Below are 25,847 nucleotides of genomic sequence, written 5' to 3'. Positions count from 1 at the left end.
GTTACACCATGAAGTTGGTTTTATACCAGTTTTCCCATAAATAAGATTGGAACATTTATTTAGTGCTTTAAAAATTCTTGAGAAAAGAATAGTTTTTGTCTTATTGGCCAAATGTCTTCAACTATTTGGGGACATTTTTGCATTTAAAGTTCATTAAAACTGGTTCTTTTCTGGGGTCTTATGAAGACATGTGTATTATATTGTCGAACTTTTTTCACTACCCCTTAATTCATGTACTTAAGATTTGTTCTTCAATACAAGGGGAACTCTTCTTAAAAGTGGTACCATGTTAAAGAAACTAAAACGAAAATGAAGGCATACAATGACCTTGTAATAGTCTTTCAGTCAAACTTTTTGAGTTTTTCCAACTTGTAATATAAAACCTCCTGTGTAAGGTATGTGTAAGTCATCTTTAAAGGAATACAGACACCGATTTCTATGCATTATTCATGTGATTGGAATTTCAGGTTATAATGTTCCCTTTGGTTTTAGTTTCTTCTTATCTTCTTCAAACTTAAGTAATTGATAGTTCCTCTCGGACAGTTTCCTTTTTCACAATTTCCCTGGGAGGGCGGTTTGTTCTTTTATAGCATAAGTGGTAGGTACTTGAGAAATTGCTGGAAGCAAAAACAAACCTTTGCAGATTTTTTGTGTGTTAAATGGTCCTGACCAAAAATAAGTGCTATTTTTCCCCAAACATTGTTTTTCTCCATTTCAATGTTCCTAAAGTTGATCCTCCATTGAGAGTGATTTGTTCCTTGTCCATGACTCATCTGTCTTTCAGGCCAGCATCTCTCTGACTTTTGCCTTTTCCTAGATCAGCTCTTTGCCAAGTGAATGACTCAGAGCTCAGGTTCCACCAGTACAGTCAGGTGTGGCTCCTCCAAAGCCGTCTCAGCTGACCTTGAGCAAGGTGTCCTTAGGAGCCAGGGAGAGCCGGCCACAGTAATGAGACCCATGCAGACAGTTGAACAGAGCCAAGCTCTTGACCTTGCGTTTGCTGCTTTTTAAAAATAATGAGGAAGAGGAGGGGACAGTCTCTAGAAAAAGTAGCTAGGATTTTAGTTGTTTCATCCTGCTTTATTTACAAGAATTCAGTAGGCTGCTGAAAGCATAGACATAGGGCTATTCCCCTCTCTAAAATAAAATACTCTTATACTCACATGGAAAGTATAATGCTGTTTTTGAAGATTTAACACATATTTATTATGAAGTTCAAGAGGCCACTATTGATTACAATTAAATTGTTAAGTTACCAATTTATGTGGCATATTTAAAATGCTAAATTTTTAACCAAGTGAAAGACAAATTCTGTAAGTTACTGTGTGTGCCTAATTTTTTAAAAGTTATGAATGACCATTGCAACATAAATCAGTCCATTGTCAGTGTCATCATAGCTTTCCTACAAAGATCAGCAGGAGCATTATCTGTGGAAAGCCTGCTCTTGGAGAAGTGCTAGAGGTGCTATTTGCTTCACCACAGTCTTCACTTGCCCGTCAGAGCAGGTGTTGGAATCTTCATTGAGTAGATGAGGATGCCAGAATTAAAGAGTTAAACCTCATACCAAAAGGGAACCAATGATAACACATTCGCTGGGTATAAAACCCAAGTCTACCGAGGCTCTTCTATCAAACCCTTACCAGACTTTTCATAACCAGTTTACTTCTGTGTGCTGATGGGTCACAAATGGAATAGGAAAGGTGGTTGGGGAAGCTGTGCCATGGAGAAGGTAGAATGAGAAAATGACAAGAAAACATGGATCTCTGGGGGAATATTCTAGAAACCACAAAAAGTCTTCAATTAATTAAAGAAGGGAAGAGAACAAGAAGTCAAGTAATGAGAGATGGAGGCCATAACAGCACACCCATTAGAGATACAGAGTGATTGCAGTTACGCCAGGAGAAAAGCTAGACTGTCAAGACTTCCATACTTTATCCTCCAACCTGTTAAGTGTCTGCTATTATTAGTAGGCGTGGATTGAGAACGTGTTCCTGTGTTCTGGCTCCTCAGAGAAGTTCAGAGAGATGTGAAGTTCATCAGGACTGTGTGATTAGTGAGCATTCGAGTATTCTCTCCTCGCCGGTCTGTCTCTTTAACAGCCTGTGCAATTGTAGCACTCTTCCATAGTGCTGTGGGCAGAATATTCATGTCCCCTGCCAATTCATCTGTTGAAATCCTAATGCTCTGTGTGATGGCATTAAGAGATGGGACCTTTGGGAAGTGGTTAGTGCCTTTATCAGAGAGGCTCAGAGAGGTCCGTAGCCCTTTCTGCCAGATGAGGACACAGAAGTCAATAACCCAGAAGAAGGCCACCACCAGAACACACCGCGCTGGCACCTTGACCTTGGACTGCCAGCCTCCAGAATTGTGAGAAATAAATGTTTATGTTTATAAGCCGCCCAGTCTGTGGTATTTTGTTATAGCCACCCAAACACACAAAGACACCCAGGTTGAAAGTGGTCTCTATTTTGGGGTAGTGTTTGGATAGACCTCCTCTCATAGCTTCACATATCTTTCTTGGTCTATACTTGTGCTGAAATATATGTCTTCCTTTTACTTGAGTTTTATGGGTCTAATTCTCAATAGGACACAGTTAAAACAGAGCTGCTAAGCATTATCTTTGGTCAAAGAGAGACAGTTTTCACCATAATTGTCAGTGAGAAGGCCTTTCCTCTGGAAGGAAGCCCTGGTGAGTAACTCCTGGTGCTATACCACGTAGGCCCATTCAGGCATCAAGCCCTGCTGACTTTTCCTCATGCATCATGCATTTGCATTGCTGTCCCTTAAGCAACCACTAATGACTAAGCCTTATGCTGGTCACCTGCCTCTAGGATGGCTCAGTTGGGTGGAATATCGGCCCATGCACCAAAATGTTGTGGTTCAATTCCCGGTCAGGGCACATACCTGGATTGTAGGTTTGATGCAATGTTGGGGCATATATGAGAGGCAACCGATCAATGTTTCTCTCACACATTGATGTTTCTCTCTCTCTCTCTCTCGCTCTCTCTCTCTCTCTCTCTCTCTCTCTCTCTCTCTCTCTCTCCTAAACATTAAACTAATCAAAGTAGGGAGTAATCAAGGCATAATTAGCTTTATCAAAGGCCCTTCAAGTCTGGACTTGTTAACTGCATTTAAAATACGGATTTGTTTACGAAATCCTGCTTAGATACAGTTCTGTTTTTTTAGCTCAAACTGAGTGTTCCCTAGAGATTCATGCATTCAACATTCAACAACTCAATTAGTTGTGATTGGCCCAAATTCAGTAATTGCCATATCCTTCAACTTGGGGTTGGTACCATCTCAAAGGACCACACATCAGAGCTGATGCAGAATAGGGAGTGAGTGCCGTCCGCTGTTCACACTCACAGGCGTCATGTTCTACATGCATCCAGTGGGGATAAGAAATGTTTCCTGCCCCGGAGTCACATCCTCAGTCATTCCTGTGAAGGGATAAAAACTTTATAGTGACAACTATTTGTCCTGGACTTGTAAGTGAAGAAAATGTGAGGTCCAAGGAAGTGAAGGGTTTTAGGCAGAACTAAAGCCCTGATTATGCAAAAGAGTAGTGTGGCTAATTCAGTAATAGTTCATTCTACGACATAGGAAATATTCCACTACTGAACTCTGCGTTCAAAGCTTTGGTCTATTCTAATAGGCCATAGAAGGGTCAGTGAATGCCAGGGGTCTATTCTATGTATTTTGAGAAGTCTGCAGACTCTTTTTCCTGAGGGTCAAGACTCCTCTGGAGGCGTGCTTGTGACCAAGACCTTGCTGGCTGACCTTCCCATCTCCGGTGGAGAAGAAAAGAAGGTAGTGGAGTGTATTGCTGATATGCACCTCACTTAAGAGATGAAGAAACTGCCCGAGCCGGTTTGGCTTGGTGGATAGACCTGCGGACTGAAGGGTCCCAGGTTCGATTCCGGTCAAGGGCACATGCCCAGGTTGCAGGCTCGATCCCCAGTGGGGAGCATCCAGGAGGCAGCCAATCAATGATTCTCTCTCATCATTGATGTTTCTATCTCTCTCTCTGTCTTCCGTCCTCTCTGAAATCAATAAAAATATATTTTTAAAAAAAGAGATGAAAAAACTATTTTGAAGCATCACTGAAATGATAATTGGCCTATAAATAGGGTCAGAGTTTTAAGTGATATAAGATTCTCATGCTTTCCTTCAATCCAGACTTTTTGCTGGTAAGCTTAACGCCTTGAACACCTACCATTCCCCCTCTCCCAGGGGAAGAGGGGGTGAGCAAGCTCCAGTCTTCACCTGTTGGTGTGGATTACTTCCCAAGAGGTTCCTCTCCAGTGCCAGTGCAGTTTTCATAGCATCATTGCTAGGAGAAATATGGTAAATATTTCCACCCAGTAGCATTACATTCTAAGCAGAGCCCGTGGAGTAGTTCTCACCTTGTGTTCTCCCAGGACCCCTCCCAGTGTAAGGACACTGCCTTACAGGGTATGTCAGCATGGTCATCCCTGGTCATAGGAGGCATGCAGGGGCCGGGCAGACAGATACATGACTCTTTTCCCCAGCCCACTGCCATCTCTGCATCTCAGGCTCTGCATCCTTGCTCTAAACCTGGCAGCAGATGGCAAAATTAGGAGAAAAAGCAGGGCTTCATTTTCTCTTATTCTCCTAGTTTTATTTGTGGCTCAACATTTTATCTTGTACTTGTAAGGAAAAGACAGCCCCCTCTTTCATCTCTTGGTCATGCCCCTCCATTTAGTACAAGAAAATGTTGGAAAGCTAATTCCTTTATAGATTTAATTTACACGTTTGATCGTTGGCTTGTCGTAAACCAGGAAGATGCATACGTTTCTTGAACCTGAGCCTGAAAAAGTTTCACTTTAGGAGTTTTTAGAGAGGATAATGCATTGCCCTGAAGTGTACCTGGCACATGGATTTAGAAAGCATTTTAAGACTTACGTTCACTTTCTCCCCAGAAGTGTACACTAGATACATATTTTTTCTCTGCGTTGAACCTGCCAAGGACTTGTCCCCATTATGTAATGTGCTGCAGTCTGCTTTCGTATAGCTGTTACTCCTCACTGCCTGCCTTGAGTGCTGCCTGCCTGCCCATGTGGCATTGCCCACTGCACTGGTGTCCATCGGCTGTGTGCAGTGACAGTTGTCCTAACAGGACCCCCAGCCTTTCCGAGAGGAGGGTCTCCAGGACTGGGAGGTCTGAGTAAATTGCGTCATTTGGAGCCTTTGAGAGAATCTCTCTCTGTTAATATCCTTTGCTCACTAAGCAATCGATGGAGAGATTAAGAAAAGTGATATGATATGTTGTGACTTTAAATTTGCCATTCAGAAACAGGAAATTGAGACATCACTTGAAGACATTTTAAGCCAGATCTGCAGCATTTTAGGGTTTCTCGTGGGATCTTATTAATGGTACTTGACATTGTAACATGTTTGCAGTGTACCTTACTAATCTTCAACACAACTGTGTTTCACAGCACTTTATGTATTAGACATTTGCACCGAATTGATCTCTTCCTTTTAAGACTACTGAGACCTGGCTTTGAAATGCTATCCGAAGTGTTCTTATATTTTAAAAGTAGTAAGCAGTTTTTATTACTTTACTGGCCACTTGGTTGGCACGTCGCCTCCTTCGGAAGTGACACCACTGTGTGCTGCTTCGGATGTTTTGTAGGGAGTGCCGCTGCTGCTTGAAACCTGTGCCTTCTTGCCGCAGTGTGTAGAATACTTTACAAATTGCCTTCCTCAGTCTCCAGCCTCCTCACTGGTCAGCAGTGGGTGCCGACGCTCTCAGAGTGCATTTCAGTCCGGCGTGTTTCCCAGGGGAGACAGTGGGATGTCAGTGGGCTGGTAGCTCCGGGGTGTGATGACTTACATGATGGGCTGCTCCAGCAGAAGACTGGTTGCTGGTGTTGTGCCAGGCACTCATGGGGCACGTCCGGGGGCCGGTTGTGACGCTGAGCCCTTTATGTGGATCATCCCCTGCAGCTCTCAGGACAGGTCGTTGTCAGCACAAAGCAGGTCATCATGGGGCGAGATTCGAGCCCGTGTTTGTCTGGCTGCGGATCCAGCTTCCTTCCACAAGTTGCCCAAGTGTGTCGAGTGTGATGGTTTTGTGTGCCAGGTGTTTCTCAGACTTTGGAGGTAATTGTTTTCTCTTTATTTAGGAACCATAGTCTCTTGGCAGATCAGATGTACAAAAGGTTTCTCTGAACAAAAGAATTTGCTGCAGGTGCCAATCGAGCGATCACATCAGGTTTGTTTATCATCGTAGCTGCAAAGAGACCAGTGCTATACATCGCCTCGGTCCTCATCGCGGGGCCCTTGGATGGCTCCCCTGGCCATCTGGGACTCGGGTTTGCTCCTAGTTCTCTGATTTGAGTTCACTGATGCAGCAGCAGCAATTTGCTTCTTCTTCTTTTTTTTTTTAATAGACTAACACATTTTCCAAAGAACTTGCACTTCAACAGCCTTGATAGGTAAAAGGAAGTATTGTCTCGGTTTTATAGATGAGGCAACAGAAGCATAGAAGCATGCCTTCTCAAAATTTCATGGTCCCCAACTGGAAAAGCCGGACCACAAGCCCCTCTGCTTCTTTCTACATCCCAACTCGAAAATGAGACCTCTTCCAGGGACCGGCACCTCACTTGCTCATTAATAGAAGGAAGGAATTCAGCTTCATCAGTGGTTTTCAAACTCTGTTCCCTGGAGTACTTGACTAGGAGGTTTCAAGGCTGATGGAGCCTTGAGATGTGAGGCCCTGCTCCAGCCAAAACCACTCTGCATCTGTCTATTTTAGGTACGGATGGTATTCCACAAAATCTTTACTTCGGGGAAGCTTCTGAAGCTAAAAATACTTTGAAGACTACTGAATGTCAAGGTTCTTATTGCGTTCTGAGCTCTAGCCTTTAGGGGCCTGTGCCAATTTAAAAAAAAAATCAATGAAATTAATATAAACATGAGTACATCGTCAATGAGAAAATATGATTTGGGTTACAAAATTAATTTGTAGCTTCCCAGAAATAGACTTATTGGGGAAGGCCAAGAGACTTCCCCAGAAATAAAAGTCTCTATTCCCTCGCTCAGTACCGGGTACTTAGTTAAGACCCTAGTCCCGCTTTCTCTGGGGTTTGGCTCCTCAGATCTGTTCTGCACACTCCAAAGCCCACTAGCAATGGGAAGCATCCAGTTGCTCCCTGTTCCCCATCATTTAGTGGCTCCCATCACTTATGAGGTCAGTTTCAGGCCCCTTCACTTGGATAAAAGATTTCCCACATCAGTCTGTCTACCTCTCCTGTCCCGCCTTCCCCCCTCACAGGGCTTCCCTCTTGGATGGAGAACGGACCCACAGTCCTGTGAATACCAGGCCCGCTGTGCCATTGGGCTCGGGCTTGTACTGTTCCTGAGCATGGCCCTCAGTCTCCGGAGCCTGCCCAGGGGTCATTGCTTCCAGGATGGCTTCATTTAACCCTGGGGCTCTGTGACGTAGGCCCACATGCCGCTCTGTGGTGGTGCTATAGTCCCTCAGGTCCCATCATCCCTGCACTGAAATAGGCCCTTTCAATTCAGGTAGCATCTCTTTCTCTCTGGTCTGATTCCCAGGGCAGAGCACAGTTTCCAATCACTGTTGTATCCCTCATGGTGGCATAGCACCAGGCTCATAGTAGGGGCCCAGTAAATGTTGGCGAAAATGGAATTAAATGAAAAAGTCATTTTATGATGCTATCTATTTTAATCAATGCACAGCATATAAAAAATGTAATTATTTTATATCTATTATAGTATACTGGAATTATAAATAATTTCACCATTTTAAAGAATACATAATGACAACTTTTAGTTTTTTCATTAAATCTCATTTTAAGACGTGCACACATATAGTGAGTGAGTCTGTATAAAACAGTGAATTTTCCCACTTGCCCAGTCTCTCCATAGACGTCATCATTTTACTGACTTGAATTCCCAGTTCCACCAGGGCCCAAATAGTATTTTCAATTCACGTATCTAGTTTAGAACTCCTACAATAAAATGACATTCCTGACAGAATGTCTCCTCTTTCGTAGTTAAATTCTGAGTTCAGTGAAATACGTCTTTCCATATATAGTGTCTTTATTCTTGGAAGAGATTTGAGTAAAAGGATTGTATATGCTTCTGTTTAAGGGATGCTATGAATATGAACACTCGGTTTAATAAGCCAAATAATACTTCTCTCATTTCCTAAACTTTATTTTTTAAATCTTATTTTTTTCCATCACCAATTATCCCCTCTATGCCCTCATCCACCTCCACCCTCATTTCCCAAACTTGAGAAAGGTCACTAGAATGCGTGCACTAGAATCTGGGTGGAAATCCCAGGAGCACTGAACACCGTGTCAGAGTCCCGTCCTCGTCCTTGGTGCCACCCATCCTAGGGGAAGGGGAAGAGGGTGCGGGAGTTATGACCACATTCTAAGGGGAAGCAATCATTTGTCCAAAAACCATCAAGGACAGAGGTTTCTGCTTTTTATACTGACTTTTTGCTCCGAGGTCTCACAAGGTGAAACCCATGCACATCAACTCGCTGCCTTGTAAATGTCTTCTCTTGTAAATCTGCAACATTTGTCCTTGTTACAACAGTTTTATGGCCTCATGTACATAAATACTGCCTTTGACAGGATCAGAGCCTATGCCATGAATATTCCTTTAATAGTGGTGGAAACTCTGCAATGAAGCTTTCAAGTTTAGGATGAGGATTAAAACGTCCAGCAAAGGGCAGGGAGAAGTTAAACTAAAAACCTTCGCAGATGATGGTTTTATTTCATATCAACTATGTGGCCTTAAGACTGCCCATCAGATTCTGCCGTTGTGCGTTATTTGTGTCAGTGGGTTACCTTCAGGGTACAAGGATCACAAAGTCATCACTTGAAGGTCATCTGTGGCCAAGCTACAATTTCTACAGTTCTAAGAAAATTAGAGAGCGCCATCGAACTTATTCTTTGCATTCGGGATGCATTTTGATGTCTAGTGCTTATACTTAATTGTCGCTTTCCTCTGTTGTAGAGCTTAAAACGTGGGGCCTTAGATTGACAGTAGTTTAGTTTTGTGGTTTAATTTACTTTGTGTTTTGTTTTATTTTATTGCTTTGCACGCACAAAAATCGAATCTGAGCTTAAAGCCATTACCTTCTACTATCCAAAGGACATGTCTTTCCCCGGTAATTGTTTCTGATTGGCACTCATGATTTTACTTTGAGGCTATTCTACTTGGTGTGATAAATGGATCGCGGCCAAAATAATTAGGACAATTTGAAAAGAAACTCGCTGGCAGAAAAAGCATAAACATCCTAAGGCTGCAATGATACAATACAGAACATTTGAGGGACAGATATTATATGGAGGCATGGATGAAAAGTTTTACTTCTCAGTTAAAGTTATTCATCGTAAGAATTCACACAACCCCTGTTTATTTTCAGGTCACGGGGTCATCTTTTAGAAGAAAACATTTCACAGAAATAAAATACCACTAAGACCAATTTTTACCTTAAAAACATTTTTTGCCATTAATGGCATCTTTTAAAAAATGTTATTCATTATACATCTGAAGTATGATTTGTGCCCTCGTCCCCAAATGGGTCCTACATGAGCAAGATTCAGTAGCATATCTCTAGTTCACTGGTTTTATTCAAACTCAAGCTAAAGTATCTGTACACTCTTGTGAGAGTTTCTTCAGAATCTCGGTGTTTTTCTCTCGTCCTTTATAAAGATTGACTTGAGTTTTACCCCACAAGGCCCACCAGAGGACACTGCCTAATTTTTAATATTAACAATACTAATAACATGAACCAGAATAATCACAGCAGCTGACATTCATTGGATGCTTGCTATGCTATGCACTTTTTCCCATTTTGAGCATTTACCTGGCTTTTCTCACTTAACTCTCACTGGCTCTTGGTACAGATGAGGAAGCCCAAGGTCCTGAGTCCCAGTCCTGTGGGGCTGTTTGCTACTTGGGATCCGTGTGCACGGCAGGTTTGGCTGGGCCTTCACCCTCCTATTCTGGGCCCTCCTAATCCTGCCCTTTAGGTGGTCACTCAGCTCTGGAGTGTGGGCCAAAAGTCAATGCCACTCCAAAAGGTGAACATGCTCATCTCTCCAGCCAGACTTATATTTGAGGCACAGCAGAATGAAAACATTTTCTTTTAAAAAACACACAAAAAACAGCCCCAAAGATGGCGTTCTAATTCAGGGATTTGTGACCGCCTAGCTTCAGGTTTGGGGCATCTACTGCACTTGTTTCTAGTTGGGGTGTAAGCCTCTCTGGTCCACGCTTTCTGCTTGGCCTTTCTCGTGGTCACTTGGTCAGTTGTCACTACTCGGTTGTCCAGCTGGTGTTTGCAAAGCCCCAGATGGACAACAGCCACTTGTTGAATTTCATCCACTGGAAGGGCGATGCAGATGTCCAGCTTTTGGCTCAGCCCCTCCTCTCGGGATCCAGAGATTTCATAATTGGGTGTTCTTTGATTCACAGCATGAATTAAAGTGAAAGCCATGGGTGACTTTATCACCATCTTGTGTCCATCAGAGCACATGCCTGATGGTCGTTGACAGCCAAAGAGTAAAGAAAAAATTTAAGGGGGCTGGGTGGAAAAGGTGACAACTCCTAGACACAGAGGACAGGATGGTGGTTACCAGAGGGAAGGGTGGTGGGGTAGACAGAAGAGGGGTAAGGGAGAGAAATGGTGATGGAAGGAGACTTGATTTGGGGTGGTGAACACACAATGCAATATACAGATGCTATATTACAGAATGATACCCCTGAAACCTATATAATTTTATTAACCAATGTCACCCCAATAAATTCAATAATTTTTTTAAAAATTAAGCTTAGGTAACTTCCTAACATTAATGCCCTGTGCATTCTCATAAAAATAAAAATCCTAACAAAAATCATAATTGATGGTGACCCTAAAAACTTGAAATGTAGATCTCCCCTCCCCCATGTGGTTGCTGGGTTATAGGAAATGTATGAACTGATCTCTCCAAGGCAAGGCAGTCTGTTTCCATGGAAACACACTCACTAGCTTCTAATCCCTCCGGCTAGTTTCAGGAACATTAACTCTGTGCTAGTATTAAAAAAATAAATCTGAGATTAATATCTAGCTCTTGAATAGCTAAAATTATTGCAAGAAAAGCATTCATTTAAGTTGCAAATAGATTCCTCATCTGAAAAGTGTCACATTTGATATTATTAATAATGATACTTCATATAAGCCAAGTAACCACTGCTAGGACACTTACATTCTCTTGACAAGTTTCAGTCCTCAAAATTGTGAAACTTTGTAAGGGGGGGGGGGGATATGGCAGGAAGTTCATACAGTTGATTCAATTAATGTTATACATAAATTATGGCATATATTTCTATAAGCAAATACCATGTCACTTCCCAGACATCAGTCAACCTTGGTTATAAAGTATATAGATCTAATGCCCCAGATCCCATCATTTTCACTACTTTGGCCCCTTCCAGGAAAAACAAAGGTACAAAAATGAGTCATAGTAGTTTTATTTGCCCAGCACATCCTGTTTCCTCACCTGGCACCCCAATGAACTTCTTGTCCTTTGGAATCCATTTCTAGCATCAGCTCTTCTAGAAAACCCCTCTCTTCTGCCTCCCATAGCCCCACGCTGTTCATTTAGTGCCTTTATTTGAAGTTGCCCTAGTGCTCTAATCATAATTCTAACAGATGATATATCACACTTCCCCTATAATTGTCTGGTTGCCTGCGCAGCTAGAGTGCAGTATGTTGGAAGCTGGAACTGTGCCGTTGTTTTGCCTTACTTCTCAGTACCTGGCACTGTGCTTATAACTCAACCCACTCAGTAATTCATATTTGCAAAATGATTGAATGAAAGACTAAGACAGGGATGTCTTGACTCTATGTCCAGCTCATTAACCTTTGCTTCTCGGCATACTTGTTTCATGCTTTGATGTTTCCTAAGACTTAAATTTCAAGGTTTACCTTTCAACCTAAGAAGCACATTGGTTAGATAAGATGTTTCTTAAAGTGTAATACGGAATCATGTGGTCAGAAAGGAACACTTAGTTCCAAGTGCTCTGTTGCCAAGAATTGCAGCGGAGCCTTCACAATGTGAAGTGTGTGCAGTGGATTTTAAGTAAGTTTAATAGAAAATATGACAGACACCTGAGTTTGAGCTGTGTAGAAAATCATCTACTGAAACGGCGAATAAAAAATGAAGTGTAAATATATCTTTTTGGCTAAGGACGATTTTCTTTGTACCCAGGAAGGGGAATGCTAGAGGGTAGAATGAGACTAAATTAAAGAATGACTGCAGACATTTTTTATAACATACAATTGACCGTAAGTGTTAAAATGGAACTGCAATAATTTGCAGCCTTCTGTGTCGTAAGACAATATTTTATCTGCTTTTAAAATAATTACTCCCCACCGTTTTTATACTAAAATCCCTTATTTTTATGTTATAGTTATGTATTTTCAAAAGTTCATCATACTTTATCACTTTTTTAAAGCTCTTTAAATATTTGAAATTGTGTTTTTATATGCAAATACAACCAATCAAAATAAAATTACATTGTATGAAATAATATTCCAAAAAAGTTCTCAAATGACATGGCTCAGTGATTTCTTAAGGGAAAGAAAAACACTGTATTAATGGAGGAAACCACAGTCTTATCTTCTCCTGGGAATACAGGTTGAGTTTTAACTGAGTAACTTGCATCAGCCACGTGATACTGTTGGCACATATTAGGCGGTGGGTTTCTATCCCAGCCATCTCTACAGATGTCTTTCTTTGCCTTTCCTGGGAGATGAGAGGGCCTTCAGATGAGTAACTATTAAGTGTTCAGAGGAGAGCTGTAACCACTAGTAGAACCAGGTGCTCTGGGTAGCATTGCCTTTTCTAGAGGGGAAGGACACTTGCAAAGACTTTTGCCATTTTCCTAAAATTGCTTTGGGCTCCATGGACCTAAGGTTGGAGGACAAGCCCTGGAGGTAGATACGCCTGGGTTTCATCACAGCTCTGCTCCCTACTAGTGAGGTGACTTCGGAGCCTCAGTTTCCTTGGGGTTGTGTGCATTTACTGAGACGATGGATATAAAGCAGTCAGTATATAGTGTTATTTTGTTGTTGTTTTGATGGTCCCGTTTTTATTGTATTAAAAAGGATGGTTGAGCCCTAGCCGGTTTGGCTCAGTGGATAGAGCGTCGGCCCACAGACTGAAGGGTCTCGGGTTCCATTCCTGGTCAAAGGTACATAGTTGGGTTGCAGGCTCCATACCCGGCCCTGTGAGGGCAGCAACCAATCAATGTGTCTTTCTCACATTGATGTTCTCTCTCTCTGTCTCCCCACCTCCCTTCCACACTCTCTAAAAATCAATGGGAAAATATCTTCAGATGAGGATTAACAACAACAAAAAAAGGATGGTTGAGTTTTTTTTCAGGAGGTCTCATTTTTCCTATATTCATATGTCTTTTCCAACTCTGAATGTTTGGGTAAAGCTTGAGAATCTGGCTGTTGGCGCAGCATGAAAAAATATGAAATACTCCATTGCAGCCCACAGAGTTAGAACAAAAGTTTCTAGCAGATTTGAATTCTGCTCAATTATTTCTCTTTGCTTTTACATGGTTCCGTTCGGCATGAATTTTGATTACATATTGTTAGCTAAATAAAACCAGTTGTCAACACCACAGTTTAAATTTCAGTGCCCATAGTACATTAACTGTAATTGCATAGAGTGCACACTGCGGCACTAGCTCTTCCATCCACAGATCACTCCGCAAATAGTAGATGCTTGTCGTGATCGATGACCAATCAGGTCACTTCATTCAGAGTCCGTCAGGGATGGGTCCCTGCACATCTGTTACTCAGCTCACCCACAGACAGAAAGCACTTAGTCGTGTTGCTTCCTTGTTGCAACGTGATAACTTGAGACATTTTATAAAAATGGAGATTTCAAAAGGGAATTGGCCAACCACGGTGGAAGGGCAGCGAAGCAATGAAAGTGATGGTTGCAGGAAGTAAAATTCGAATCAAAGGCAGATAGAAGGCTCAGCTCACAGTGTGAATGTTGGCACTGCCATTGCGTTGGAAAGACTAGTATGCAGACAGGAGCTGAGTGAAGGGAAGTTAGCAGCATAAAGGAGGAATGTAGTGCTGAAAAAAGGAATAAAGTTGGCCCAGAGGAAGTAATGCCATCGAAAGCTCCACAGGAAAGGAATTCTCGGAGATATTTACGACATTGAAAGCACAAAGGATTAAATAGCGGAAGCTAAAAATAAAATAATGAATAAAATAACAAAATAAAACAATAAATTAAATAAATAAATAAACAATAAAATAAATTAAAATAATAATAAAATAAATGGTGGAAACTGATCGAGAGAAGATTGTGACAATAAAGCAAGGCATAGAAAAGGTGCCTGCCTCACTCATGTGTTACAGGATGAGACGAGGAAGGCAAGCATTGATCATTCACACTGTTCCTGATAAGTTTTTACAGAGAAATAAACGCTCAATGTGTTTATGTTGTCAATTATAGTGTTTTAAATGATAGTGTTCATTTCTCTATACATTTGTAACCAACATTGCAGAGTCTTAACACGGTTTTTTAAAGGTTGCAGAACCTTCATAATTCTTACCATTGATAATTGAGTACATGGTGCATGAGTTCGGCTTATACGGTTCTTTTCACAGTCAGAACCTTGGAAAGTAAGGGTTTTTCATCTGTAGTGAAAAATAGTCAAACAAATTCTGTTGCTTTTTGGACTTTCCTTTTCCTGAAAATTTTGTTCATACATCCTCTTCAATACTGTGTTTTCAGGTACTTTCCTAGCTTTTTAAAGGCAATTTATTTATATAATAGCAGATGCCTTGCTGATTATAACACTTCTCTGACTTTCTAATATTTACTTTTAATTTTCAAAAAGTTCAGACATTAAATATTCAGAGACTCATGTTTTTCCGGTGCTTTTCGTGAACTATTTGCGCAGTATAAACGTTTCTTTCTGTTTTCGCTGTAAAAGAAGGCGAACAGCCAAGTCCCTGCATTAAACATGGCAGGTTTTAGGGACATGGATTGGAGCGGTAGCGGTCTCTTGGGGGTGAGCATGGAGTGAACAAGCTGTGGGTTGCATTGTGTATTTTGTAGTATGCATGCAGAATGTTTTGATTTTAAAGCATCTGAAATAATTAAAACTGTCTTGTATCATTCAACCTTATGAGAAATACTCTTAATTTGTTGAATTTGAAACCTCCAAGTTGGTTGGTTTTGAAAGACGTTAGTATAACGAATAATATTAGAGCCTCTAAGTTATTTTTAATGCATCAGCCCTGTGCTGTGGCCTATGTCAGAGAAAGGAACCTGATTACAGTTTGGAGGATGTCCCCAGTGCCCCCAGCATGCCCACAGGGCCCTGCTGTTCCCTGCCCGACCTCACACGGGCAGCGTGCTTGGTCACATACAGTAATGAAAAGCCTTGTGTGGGGAATGTGTGTGCTTTCAAAGGTTGGTTTAATCATGCTCAGGGAATGAAGCTGGTGTAAACATAGCTCGGAGAACCTCCCAGATGAGAAAGATTGGCTTTCCTCTTGCCCTTTCCAACTTTTTACTAAAGTAACCTCTTTGCCGTCATATTGTAAGGAATCCAGTTGATTTTGTTCTTTTCTGGATCTGCCCTCCATTTTATAGTTTTCCATGTGACTGATTTCATCATACTCATCAGCTTTATAAAGAAAAAAAATTAGCTGTTTGATTCCAAAATATTTTTGCCTGAAGCAGAAGTGAAGATTACCATGAGGACCAAGAAGATACCAGTAACAGTAAAGACAGGGGTCAGAAATGGGGACTCTGGCCCTAACCGGTTTGACTCAGTGGATAGAGCATCGGCCTGTGGACTGAAGGGTCCCAGGTTCGATTGTGGTCAAGGACATGTACCTTGGTTGCGGGCACATCCCCAGTAGGGAGTGTGCAGGAGGCAGCTGATCCATGTTTCTCTCTCATCAATGTTTCTAACTATCTATCCCTCTCCCTTCCTCTCCATAAAAATCAATAAAATACATTTTTAGAAAAAGAAAAAGAAATGGGGACTGAACATCCTTGGCTAATTCTCAGATTCTGGTTATTATTGTTTTGTTTTTTTTAACAACATCCATAAACAAGGGCAATTTCAGGAATAAAAATATGGGGAATATAGAACCTGAAACAGCACTGGCTCTGGAAAGACCTTCAGAGTCATGTAGCACAGGGGCAGCCCGAGTGTCACATGGGACAGTCACCTGACTTGCATGATCTCAATTCACCCAACCACCCTCCTCAATCCTATTACAGACGCCTATCGATGAGGAAAGAGCTACCTTGCTCAGGATGTCACTGGTACAAAGAGGATCCAAACACATCACCCATCACATGATTATTGTCTGCCTGCTTCATTTTCATCTTCCCCTCTAGACTATACAGACCTCCATCTTATCTGCTTATCACTTCCACCTCTACCCTGAGCATCCAGCCCCACGCTTGGCCCGCAGCCCCTGTTCCCATAAATAACGTTTATTAGAGGACCAGATGAGCGATCGAATGGAAGTTTGAATCCATTCCCAAGTAGCTACAGAGTAAAAGACTAAAATCCAATTTTACAAAATTAACATATTTCCTGCTATACACATTTGGCTCTGGCGAGTCTCTGTAAATAGAATTCTTGAAGACTCCAGGGCGTAATTTACGTATTGGCCTCAAAGAAAGGCACGGGAGCTGTTTCTGTTAAGGGCTTTGGAAAACGATGATTTCATTTTCTGCAGCACTAATCCTGTGTAGGCATCTCTTTTGGTTACTGGCCAGGCGGGACACGCGGGCAGTTTGGGGAAGAGGGCTTGTTGCTACCCAGGTGGCTCGTACTCCTCCCCAGCTGTGTGCTCCAATGCCACAGTTGAAGGACACACAGGGGAACTGGGTCAACAATCCTGGACAGTGGCAAGGTGCCCAGGACACCGATGGAGTCCAGAAGGGCCAGCAGGCATTCCCACTGACATCAGAGTGGCCACTTGAGCCAATGTCATCCCAGCCTGCAGTGATTGCTAACCCTTCCAGTGGTTCTCAACCTTCCTAATGCCGCGACCCTTTAATACAGTTCCTCAGGTTGTGGTGACCCCCAACCATAAAAGTATTTTCGTTGCTACTTCATAACTGTAATTTTGCTACTGTTATGAATCATAATGTAAATATCTGATATGCAGGATGTATTTTCATTGTTCGCGACCCACAGGTTGAGAACCGCTGCGAGACTTAATAACACGCCTCCATCCTGCAGTATCTGCCCTTCCATGCACCTAGTTTGTTATGGGTGGGGGGCAGGCCTGGAGGAAACTGCCTATATTTACGGATTCAGAGGCTGTAGCAAGAGTCACGGCCAGATTGAACATTCGGAACGTCGTGCCTCTGTGTTTACTCTGATGATTCTTCCAGTACTATCTGCTAAATAGCATAGGTGCACAGAATTCCCTGAGAAACTGAGATAGGGCCACGAAGGTCTGAAGCTTCCATCCAAAAGAAGTCATCCGTAATTTGGGGCTAGCAAGAATTAAACCTGCTGTCTACTTAATACCCACTTTTTTTTTTTTTTTACATCTGCACTGTTTAGAATTATTTATCCAAGAAATTCTTCGAGGCAACTGATTATATTATGAGACTCATTTGTTTGGAGGGGGAAATGTACTTACAAGTCTAATATGCCCCAAACCAGAAAGTGTTACTAAATGCTATGATTAGGAAAAAAGAAATCTGTGTTTATTTATTTATGAAATTTATGCCATTATGATGCATTTTAATTTGCAGAGGAGAAAAAGGGAAGGCAGTGTTTAGGATGATTAAAATTTAAATTTCTTTGGAGAATGAATAACTCATAATGGCTCAGAAGGTGAATATAGTTGGAAATTTACATTGAAGCATGTATAATGAAAATGTAATTCAGTTTTATGTGAAGGGAACAGTGTTTTAAATACATTTTGCCCGGTAGCATTATTTTTATCTATCATTTCCTTCTTTACCACAAGCCAGAGCCTCTGACCAAGTATTCTTCTTATTCTGGAAAAATTACTTCAAAAGTTGACTTGGATTGTGTTGTTAGCCAAGTACTACACTTCCTTTTCTCTTTCAAATGCAGACAAACAGGGAAAAAATGAGATTAAAGTAGGGACAGTTCTTTTTCAGTTTTTTGAGACAATTTCCACGGGAAGTCAATTATATATGAGGTATTTGAATGTGTGTCCCTGGCACACTGCTGTGAAATTGTGCCAAACACTTTAAGGAGTGACACAGATGCTTATAGGAAAATAGAGTCCAAATTATAATAGGCCAAATAAAATCTTCTAAATGTCATTTTGGAAGTTCTCATTTCTGCAGGTAGCATTATTTCTAATTTTATAAAACTGATTTGATTGGGTATTATTATAGCAATTCATAAGTTTTATGTTAGGAAAAATATTGGGTGTTTGAATAATGTGAATTAATCTTTATGAAAATAATGTCATGTTTTGTGTGTATTTACAATCCTGAATATCTCTTTTTGAAAACATAAAGCAACATTCTAAATATATACATTAATTTTCTACCAGACCCAACCCTCATCTACTTGTTGTTTAAAAAATAATTCTGGCCGAAACCGGTTTGGCTCAGTGGATAGAGCGCCGGCCTGCGGACTGAGGGGTCCCAGGTTCGATTCCGGTCAAGGGCGTGTACCTGGGTTGCGGGCATATCCCCAGTAGGAGATGTGCAGGAGGCAGCTGATCGATGTTTCTCTCTCATCGATGTTTCTAACTCTCTCTCTCCCTTCCTCTCTGTAAAAAATCAATAAAATATATTTTAAAAATAATAATAATAATAATAATAATAATAATAATAATAAATAATTCTGTGCTCAGAAAATGCCTCTCTCAATATAATGGCACAAAAATAATGCTCTTCACTCCTAAACTGTTCATTCCATGCCTTTGGGCTTATATTTAATGTGAATTTTAAAAATTTCATTATCTCGTTTTTGGACTTAGTAGATTAGAAGCAAAAATTACAAAGGGATTGGGAGACATTTGGACACAAGAATAACAAGACAATGAGTAACTAACAAAATAGTTTCATGTGGGACACCAGAAATCTAAGAAAGCAAACATCTGTAGGGAGTGCTTGTGTGTTCTGTACTAATGTAATAGCCACGAATTATCCATGAAAGATGTGCAAGCATGCAAACTACTTTTCAAAGATTCCATCACAAATGCTTCTTTAAAAAACTGTTTTGATTCTTAAACAAGGTTGGTGAGCGAGTGAAGGACATACACTTCTATTTCCCATGTCCCTCCCCCCCCCCACCATGTGTGCACAAGCCCCTTGTTCCCTGAAGTAGGAAGTAATTGAGGGATTAATGCCCTATTCTCTGCATGAATGTCATTTGTGCCTGGCATTATGGTTGGTACTTCCTGTGTCTCATTTAACTGAAATGAGTGAAACAAATTCACCCATGGATATTCCTAGTTACAGTTTAGGATTCGTATCTTCACATCAGTAGCTTACTTAGTAATTATTACAGGTAAATTCTAACTTATTTTTGCTTGAAAAATCATGAATGTTGCCTTGTCTAAAACTAGACTTCCAGTCTGAGTATCCAAATCTGTACCATGAGCCGTTGTTTTTGGCATTAGTAATGCCCCCCCCCCCCACTCATCCCATAGCTCAAGTTCACATGGATTTCCCTTTGCACAGTGCAAGGTGGTGCTGAGAGCCCACGCGGCCAGGTCCCAGGGCTCTCCAGTGGGCGTGTGGCCCTACCTCGTGGTGATAGCCTGGCCTAATCCGGCCTCATTCCAGATGGGCACTGGTTCCCATTAAACCTGGGAGCAGTTTCTAGCAGTGTGTTCCCTAGAACGTACCCGTAGGATATATCATCTGGCTTTATGGTTTTAAGGGATCATTTAAAGATTCCCTCGAAAGAAGGGAACAAATCTCTAGGAGTGATTCATTCATAAAGAAGGGCCTCCGGGCACGGATCTCCATGGCATTTCATTGGCATCCATATCTGCACACTGCTTTGCTTCATGCCTTGGCTACAACTTAGCAAACAAAGAAGATAAATGTCAGAGGAGAGTGTCGGTGACTTCCCCATCATTTTTGAAAAGGTTCAGGCTCCCTCACCGCCTCCTGTCCCTTTATTTTGGTGTCTGTTTTAAAGTAACTCACTCTTGGCCCTGCCGTTAATGTCATCTGCACACTTAACACGTTAGCTCGAGCCTGCCCTCTGGGGCTTCCATGAGCATGCCCTGTCCCTTCAGAAGGGACATACTCACTAACAACTCAAGGCTAATGTTTGCACAGGGAGATTCTACTCCCAGATGATGGCTCTGACAGGAGACAGAATCAGCAGTCCTGATAGAGCCTGGCCATGATGGTCCCCTTTCGAGGAGAAGGGCTTGTGCTAGTCTGGGAGCATTACTCCTGGAAGCCACAGCTGCAGTTCCTCGGGGGTCCCATAGATGTACAGTGAGTAATTGTTTATTCCACTGATGATACAGAATCCATAGTTCCATGAATTCTCAGGACTTTGAATGTGTAACACTCAGAAAGAGGTGCTGACATTCTCTCCGAGTGTGCTCATCCCATGGTCTCTGTCCTCATGGCCAGCCTCACACTGGCCTCGGTGACTCTACGTTCTTGATGTGAGACTCCACATTCATCTCTCTCTTCAACCCCAGGCGTGGGACGCAAGGCTTCCCCTTCTGGACTCAGACAGCAGAAGGAGATGTCCCTTCTCAGTTACCTGGAAAGGTTGGGAGACCTTAGATGAATTTGCCAGCCCTGAGATCAGACACCCGCACACTTGGCGATGTAACCAGAGCTCAGTAAGGCTTAGCTGTCAGTATGAGCCCAGCGCCATTCTAAATGCTGGGCATGTGTTAATGTACTTCATCCTGACTTAATAATCCTAGGAGATGGATAATAGTTTATCTCTTTTCACAGGTGAGGAGATTGAGACACCGAGAATTTAAGTATCTTGCTGAAGGACAGTTAGCTGGCCAGGGAGGGGCAGTGTCTAAGCCCAGCAGGTTCCTCTCCAGACTTCACGCTGTGCAGTCCTCTGATTAAAGGCAGCGTGAGAGCCAGTCTCAATGGGCACCGGACCTGGAGGAGCCAGGGCTCTGGGGCTACCTGTTCCTCTCTGTTGGGACATAGGTGGTGGTTGTTCCAGTTAGCAGTTGGATCACTGTAAATGCTGGGAAATCCACCTTTCTCGGAATCCATGACTCATCTGGACTAACACTATTTTCCGAAATATTCCATTGTGCACCACCCCCATCGAGTTTCTTAAAGACTGCTTTCCCGGCTCATTTTCCATGCTCTTTGGAACTACAAAAAGGAATACCCCTTGCGTGCACTTTGTGTAACTGCGGACTGTTATTCATATGGTATCTTTACTAGACGATACATTCTGTACGCACACAGACTGAAGCCAGAGCTCAGCTCGACTCAGGTTTTGTGTAGGAGTTCCTTGGGAATTTCCCCATCTCTGACCTTTATCTTCCCGATGTCAGTGCTGTTTGCAGATTGACAATGATGCAGACGCTTCATTCAGACATTGAGAAACGCATTACACAGTATAACTTAGAGGGTGGGGGGATTTTTATTCTTGATAAATAGTCGTGTTAGAAGCAGAATTGCAATGGTTATAAACTGGAATTTGAAATTGAGAAAAACCTGGATTGGAATCCTGACTTAGCCATTGGTTAGGGCTTTGAACTTTGGCAGGTTCATTTACTTATTCAACAGATATTTGTAGACTCGCATGTGCCAGGTACCTCTCTAGGCTCTGGAGCTGCAGAGAAGAAGCACAACACACACAAAAAACCAAAAAACAGACCAACATTGCTCCAGTGGAATTTAATGCTGGTATGGAAGACAGACAGTAAATAAATAAATGCATGTTAATCTTGCTGGCTCCACTTTTAATATTTGTCCAGAAAATGCCCAGTTCTCACCACCCCACTACTGTAATCAGTGGACAAACCCCTGGGATCATTGCAGTAGCCTGTTAACTGGTCTTTGCTTCCATCCTGGTCCTTTGCTACCTCTTCTCAGCAGAGCAACCAAAGAGGCTCCTCTAACTCATGAGTCCATGTCCTCACTCCTGGGCTCAAAATGCCACCATGGTGCCTGTTCGACATGGAGTTGGCCATGGTCCTTAGAGTGGCCCACAGCAGGCACCCGGTATGCTGTTGGCTTGCCCGCCTCCTTCCGCCCATGCCGGCCACATGTGTGCCTGCTGCCCTCTGCACTTGTCTTTGTCCTTCATCTTTATGATCACTCCCTCGTCTCTTTCAAAACTTGGTTCAGACATTCCAGTGAAGCCCCTCCTGCTTGACAGACAGAACCATTCTGAATGGAGGAAGAGCTCACATGTCTATTGAATATACAAGACGCCAACCCTAAAAGCCAGACCAGATATGTTCCTTAATACTTTAATAGTTCAGTAACTCAGGAGTGGAGTAAATGAGCCTGTTTTTCAAGATTTGGGAGTTCTCTTCCTACCGGACACTGGCATTTGGATGTGTCATGATAATAAACCAGATAACATGAATGAATGAACGTTCAGCTTCTTAGGAAAAGACAAGCATGCAAATTACCTCACTTGTCACACTTGTCCAGATTTTATTCCACTTCAGGCTTGTAATTCTGGATTCCAGCAATGGGAGGATATAACAGATCGTAGAGGATCAGGAACGGTTTGCTAACCCCAAACCACTTCAAGCTTCTCCTTAACATGATGCACATAGCATTTGGGGATCGCCTCCAGGATTCTAATCCGAGCAGCTCCCTCAAGACCCAAAGAAAAGCAGCGAGAAGGCCGGAAAGTACATGTCTCAGGACCCCATGGGATGGCTTAGAGCAAAGAGCTTCTTTTGTGGCAGGTTTATTGTATCGCATTTTTATGCAGTTCTGTCCAGAATCCCTTAAGCAGGAAAAAGAAAAATCGATCGTAGGTAAGCCAATTAGGGCATCTAAGTGAGGCGGTTTCTCTGAGCCTAATAAAGCAGAAGGCACGCTGAGCTCCACGGGAAGACTTGACATGACTCTGTGGTTCTTTCTCGGTGGCAGCTGGACACGGATATGGGAACAAAGAGGAGTTTGTTCAAGTTTACTCCCCAGTTCAACGATCCATGAACTAACACTCAGGGGAAGAGCCAGAGAAAACGAAGGAAGGGGAAAGTGCAGAGGCCTCAGTGTTTATGTCTGAGCAGAGCCACAGACCATGCCAAAGCCAGGGTGGCCGTGGGGGCGCAGCCCTTCACCCCTCAGAAACTCGGTTTCTTCATTGGCCAAACAGTGACCAGCAGAGGCATCTAGCGTGGAGCCACATTGCCTTGTTCGAATTCTAGCTCCGCCTCTTTCTAGCTCAGGAAGAGCCAGCATTTTCGTGGCAAATTATTGGCTGTCTTACCATCTCGGGGTCTTCATTTGTAAAATGCAGGAGAGGAATAGCCCCTACTTAAGAGAGTTAGTGTAGGAGTTAATATGTTAATATTTGTAAAACACCTTAGAATAGATCTATCACATAGTAAGCACCATCTAGGATTTCTTGCTGTAATTATTATTATTATGTAGTACAGACCTAATGAATATGTACATTAATAAGCATAGTCTGTCTTTATAACTCAAGGCATTTTCTGGAATTTCCTGATTTAATCTACACTGAACTTTAATAGAGACTTAGGTTCCCCGTTTTGTTAGAAAACAAAAAGAGGTTCAATACAGGACAACATTTGTAAAATTTAAATCAAAATATCTCTTTTTAATAAAAAATTATGTAATGCTGTGAAATACCTTGGCCTCCAAAATATGAGTACTGTATCAGAATTCTAGAATAAGATTCTTAGCTATGAAAAAGATATATCTAATGTGTACAAATGGCATTAATTATTTTGGGGGTTTTTTAAATATATTTTTATTGATTTCAGAGAGGAAGGGAGAGGGAGAGATAGAAGCATCAATGCTGAGAATCGTTGATCAGCTGCCTCCTGCACACCCCCTACTGGGGATTGAGCCAGAAACCCCCTGGTATGTGCCCTGACTGGGAATCGAACCATGACCTCCTGGTTCATAAGTTGACACTAAACCACAGAACCACACTGGCTGGGCAAATGTCATTAAGTTTTTAAAAAGTTTATCTAGCTGTCATCTATCTGTTTATTGGTAACAATGCCATTTCCATTATCCCAAGGGGCTTAATACAGCGTATTATTTTTCTCTTTCCTCCCCTCTTCCTCAACCTCGTCCTGTGACATCGTTTTCCACACATTTGACATTTGACGAATGAGAGTGTTCTGTCCTGGAAATGCAGGTCCCTCTAGTAAGGGCTCTGAGGCAGATATAGCCAAGAAGCATCAGTCGAGCCTAAAAGGCCAAAAAACTCTAGAGAGCTACTAACTTTAAGAGAAGAAACTAGCCACACAGTCCAGGGCTTTCAGATTTTAAACTCTTCCCATCCTGATATTGAGTCTTTTTGTGCCGGATTTGGGGGAACCAAAGGGCATGTCAGCGCGCCGTCTTGGCAGACTGGTGGAGGGCAGTTCAGCCAAGTGGCTAGCTCAGTGGGGAGCTTTATCACAGGCCGTTACTTCTAAACAGAGACTCTTCATGACGCGGGGGTTGGGGTGGCACAACCATGGCATAAGGAACCGAGATGTTTCTGGAAAGGCTGCACTAAGGCGTATGCTTTTTATTCAGCACACTCAGATTGTCAACTGCAGAACAGCAGGCTCTGCAGAAGCTTCCGTGTGGACACCTTCCAGGCCACTTACAGATTAAAAACTCCAAAAGTTCCTCTTTGAACATTAAAAGTATGGATTGAAAAGTACCTCTTTTTTTTTTTTTTTTTCACGGATATAACTTCAGTCATTAGTTTGGTGCAGCCTGGGGCAAACTTTCTCTTCGCTTCTCTGAAACAAGAAACAACAGTAACAATGACAAATTGTAAAACCTCTCCAACCATATTTGTGCTTCTAGCCGTCCAGTCTCATTTTTAGATTCTCATTTCAACATTGCCTACAGACAGTATTCCTATATATTACTTTGAACATTCTGAATTAATAGTATTCATGATTTATCTGAGCAAGTGGGATCATGGTATGTCTTTAGTAGCCAGAAAACACAGTCTGATATGTGCCCATCCACATGCCCTGTATCTCAGGAAGGCTGCTCTGGAACTCAAGATGGAGCGAACAAAAATAAGCAGCATTGCTGAAGCAAGTCAGCGTGCATTGTCTCCCTTCTCTTAATTTGTTTTCTATTCATTTGAATTTGGAGAAAATAGGGGCATAGAAATTTCTCATTGTGAAAGAAGATCTAACGCTCCAAATAGCTTGCTTCTCATTGCAAGGTTTTGAGAAGTTGGTTGCAATATATTCCTTACTTTTGTTCATGGGTCCTTGCAGTCTTCTTGTAGTACCCACCCCCCTGGCCTGAGGGCAGACATTCTTCTGGACCACACTGCTTCTCAGGCTGACCTGTACCAAAGGAGAGGAGGTAATGGCTGTGATGGTGCAGCCTGTAGGTGCTCTCTGGGCCTGGTATGATGCCTAGTGCTTTGTTTTAAGTCTGATTTTAAGTCTGCACCCATCTGGTAAGGCAGGTTATGCATCTTTCTATTGTCAAGAAAGCCAAGACTCAGCTGTGGGTAAAGAACCTGCTTTGGGACATGCAGCCAGTAAACAATGGAGCCCAAGGTTAAGCCAAGGTCATTCTGATGTCCAAGTTCATACTTCGAGTCAACTTTTGTACTGTCACTGAACAAGTGGGCAAAACATCCTGCCTCCC

The 25,847-nt window shown here is 42.2% G+C and overlaps 1 protein-coding gene across 10 annotated transcripts in view; it reads left to right on the top strand.

Moving 5' to 3' along the window:
- The window catches only part of FAM110B (family with sequence similarity 110 member B), a 122,540-nt gene that overhangs the window by 70,318 nt on the left and 26,375 nt on the right, over positions 1–25,847 (top strand). For 2 of the 10 annotated variants that reach the window (XM_059673137.1, XM_059673136.1), the window contains one exon: positions 6,153–6,241. The exons of 6 other annotated variants lie outside the window; for them this stretch is intronic. The gene's annotated coding sequence lies outside the window, so the exon portion shown is untranslated. Of the gene's footprint in view, positions 1–784; positions 1,367–4,269; positions 4,348–6,152; positions 6,242–25,847 lie in introns of those variants that run through there. 2 more of the 10 variants (XM_059673142.1, XR_009449702.1) reach the window with 2 other exon arrangements.

This window comes from Myotis daubentonii, chromosome 17 (genome assembly GCF_963259705.1).
Source record: "Myotis daubentonii chromosome 17, mMyoDau2.1, whole genome shotgun sequence".
NCBI lineage: Eukaryota > Metazoa > Chordata > Mammalia > Chiroptera > Vespertilionidae > Myotis > Myotis daubentonii.
The sequence above is the reverse complement of the archived record's forward strand: the minus strand, read 5'-3'. Positions and strand labels throughout refer to the sequence as shown.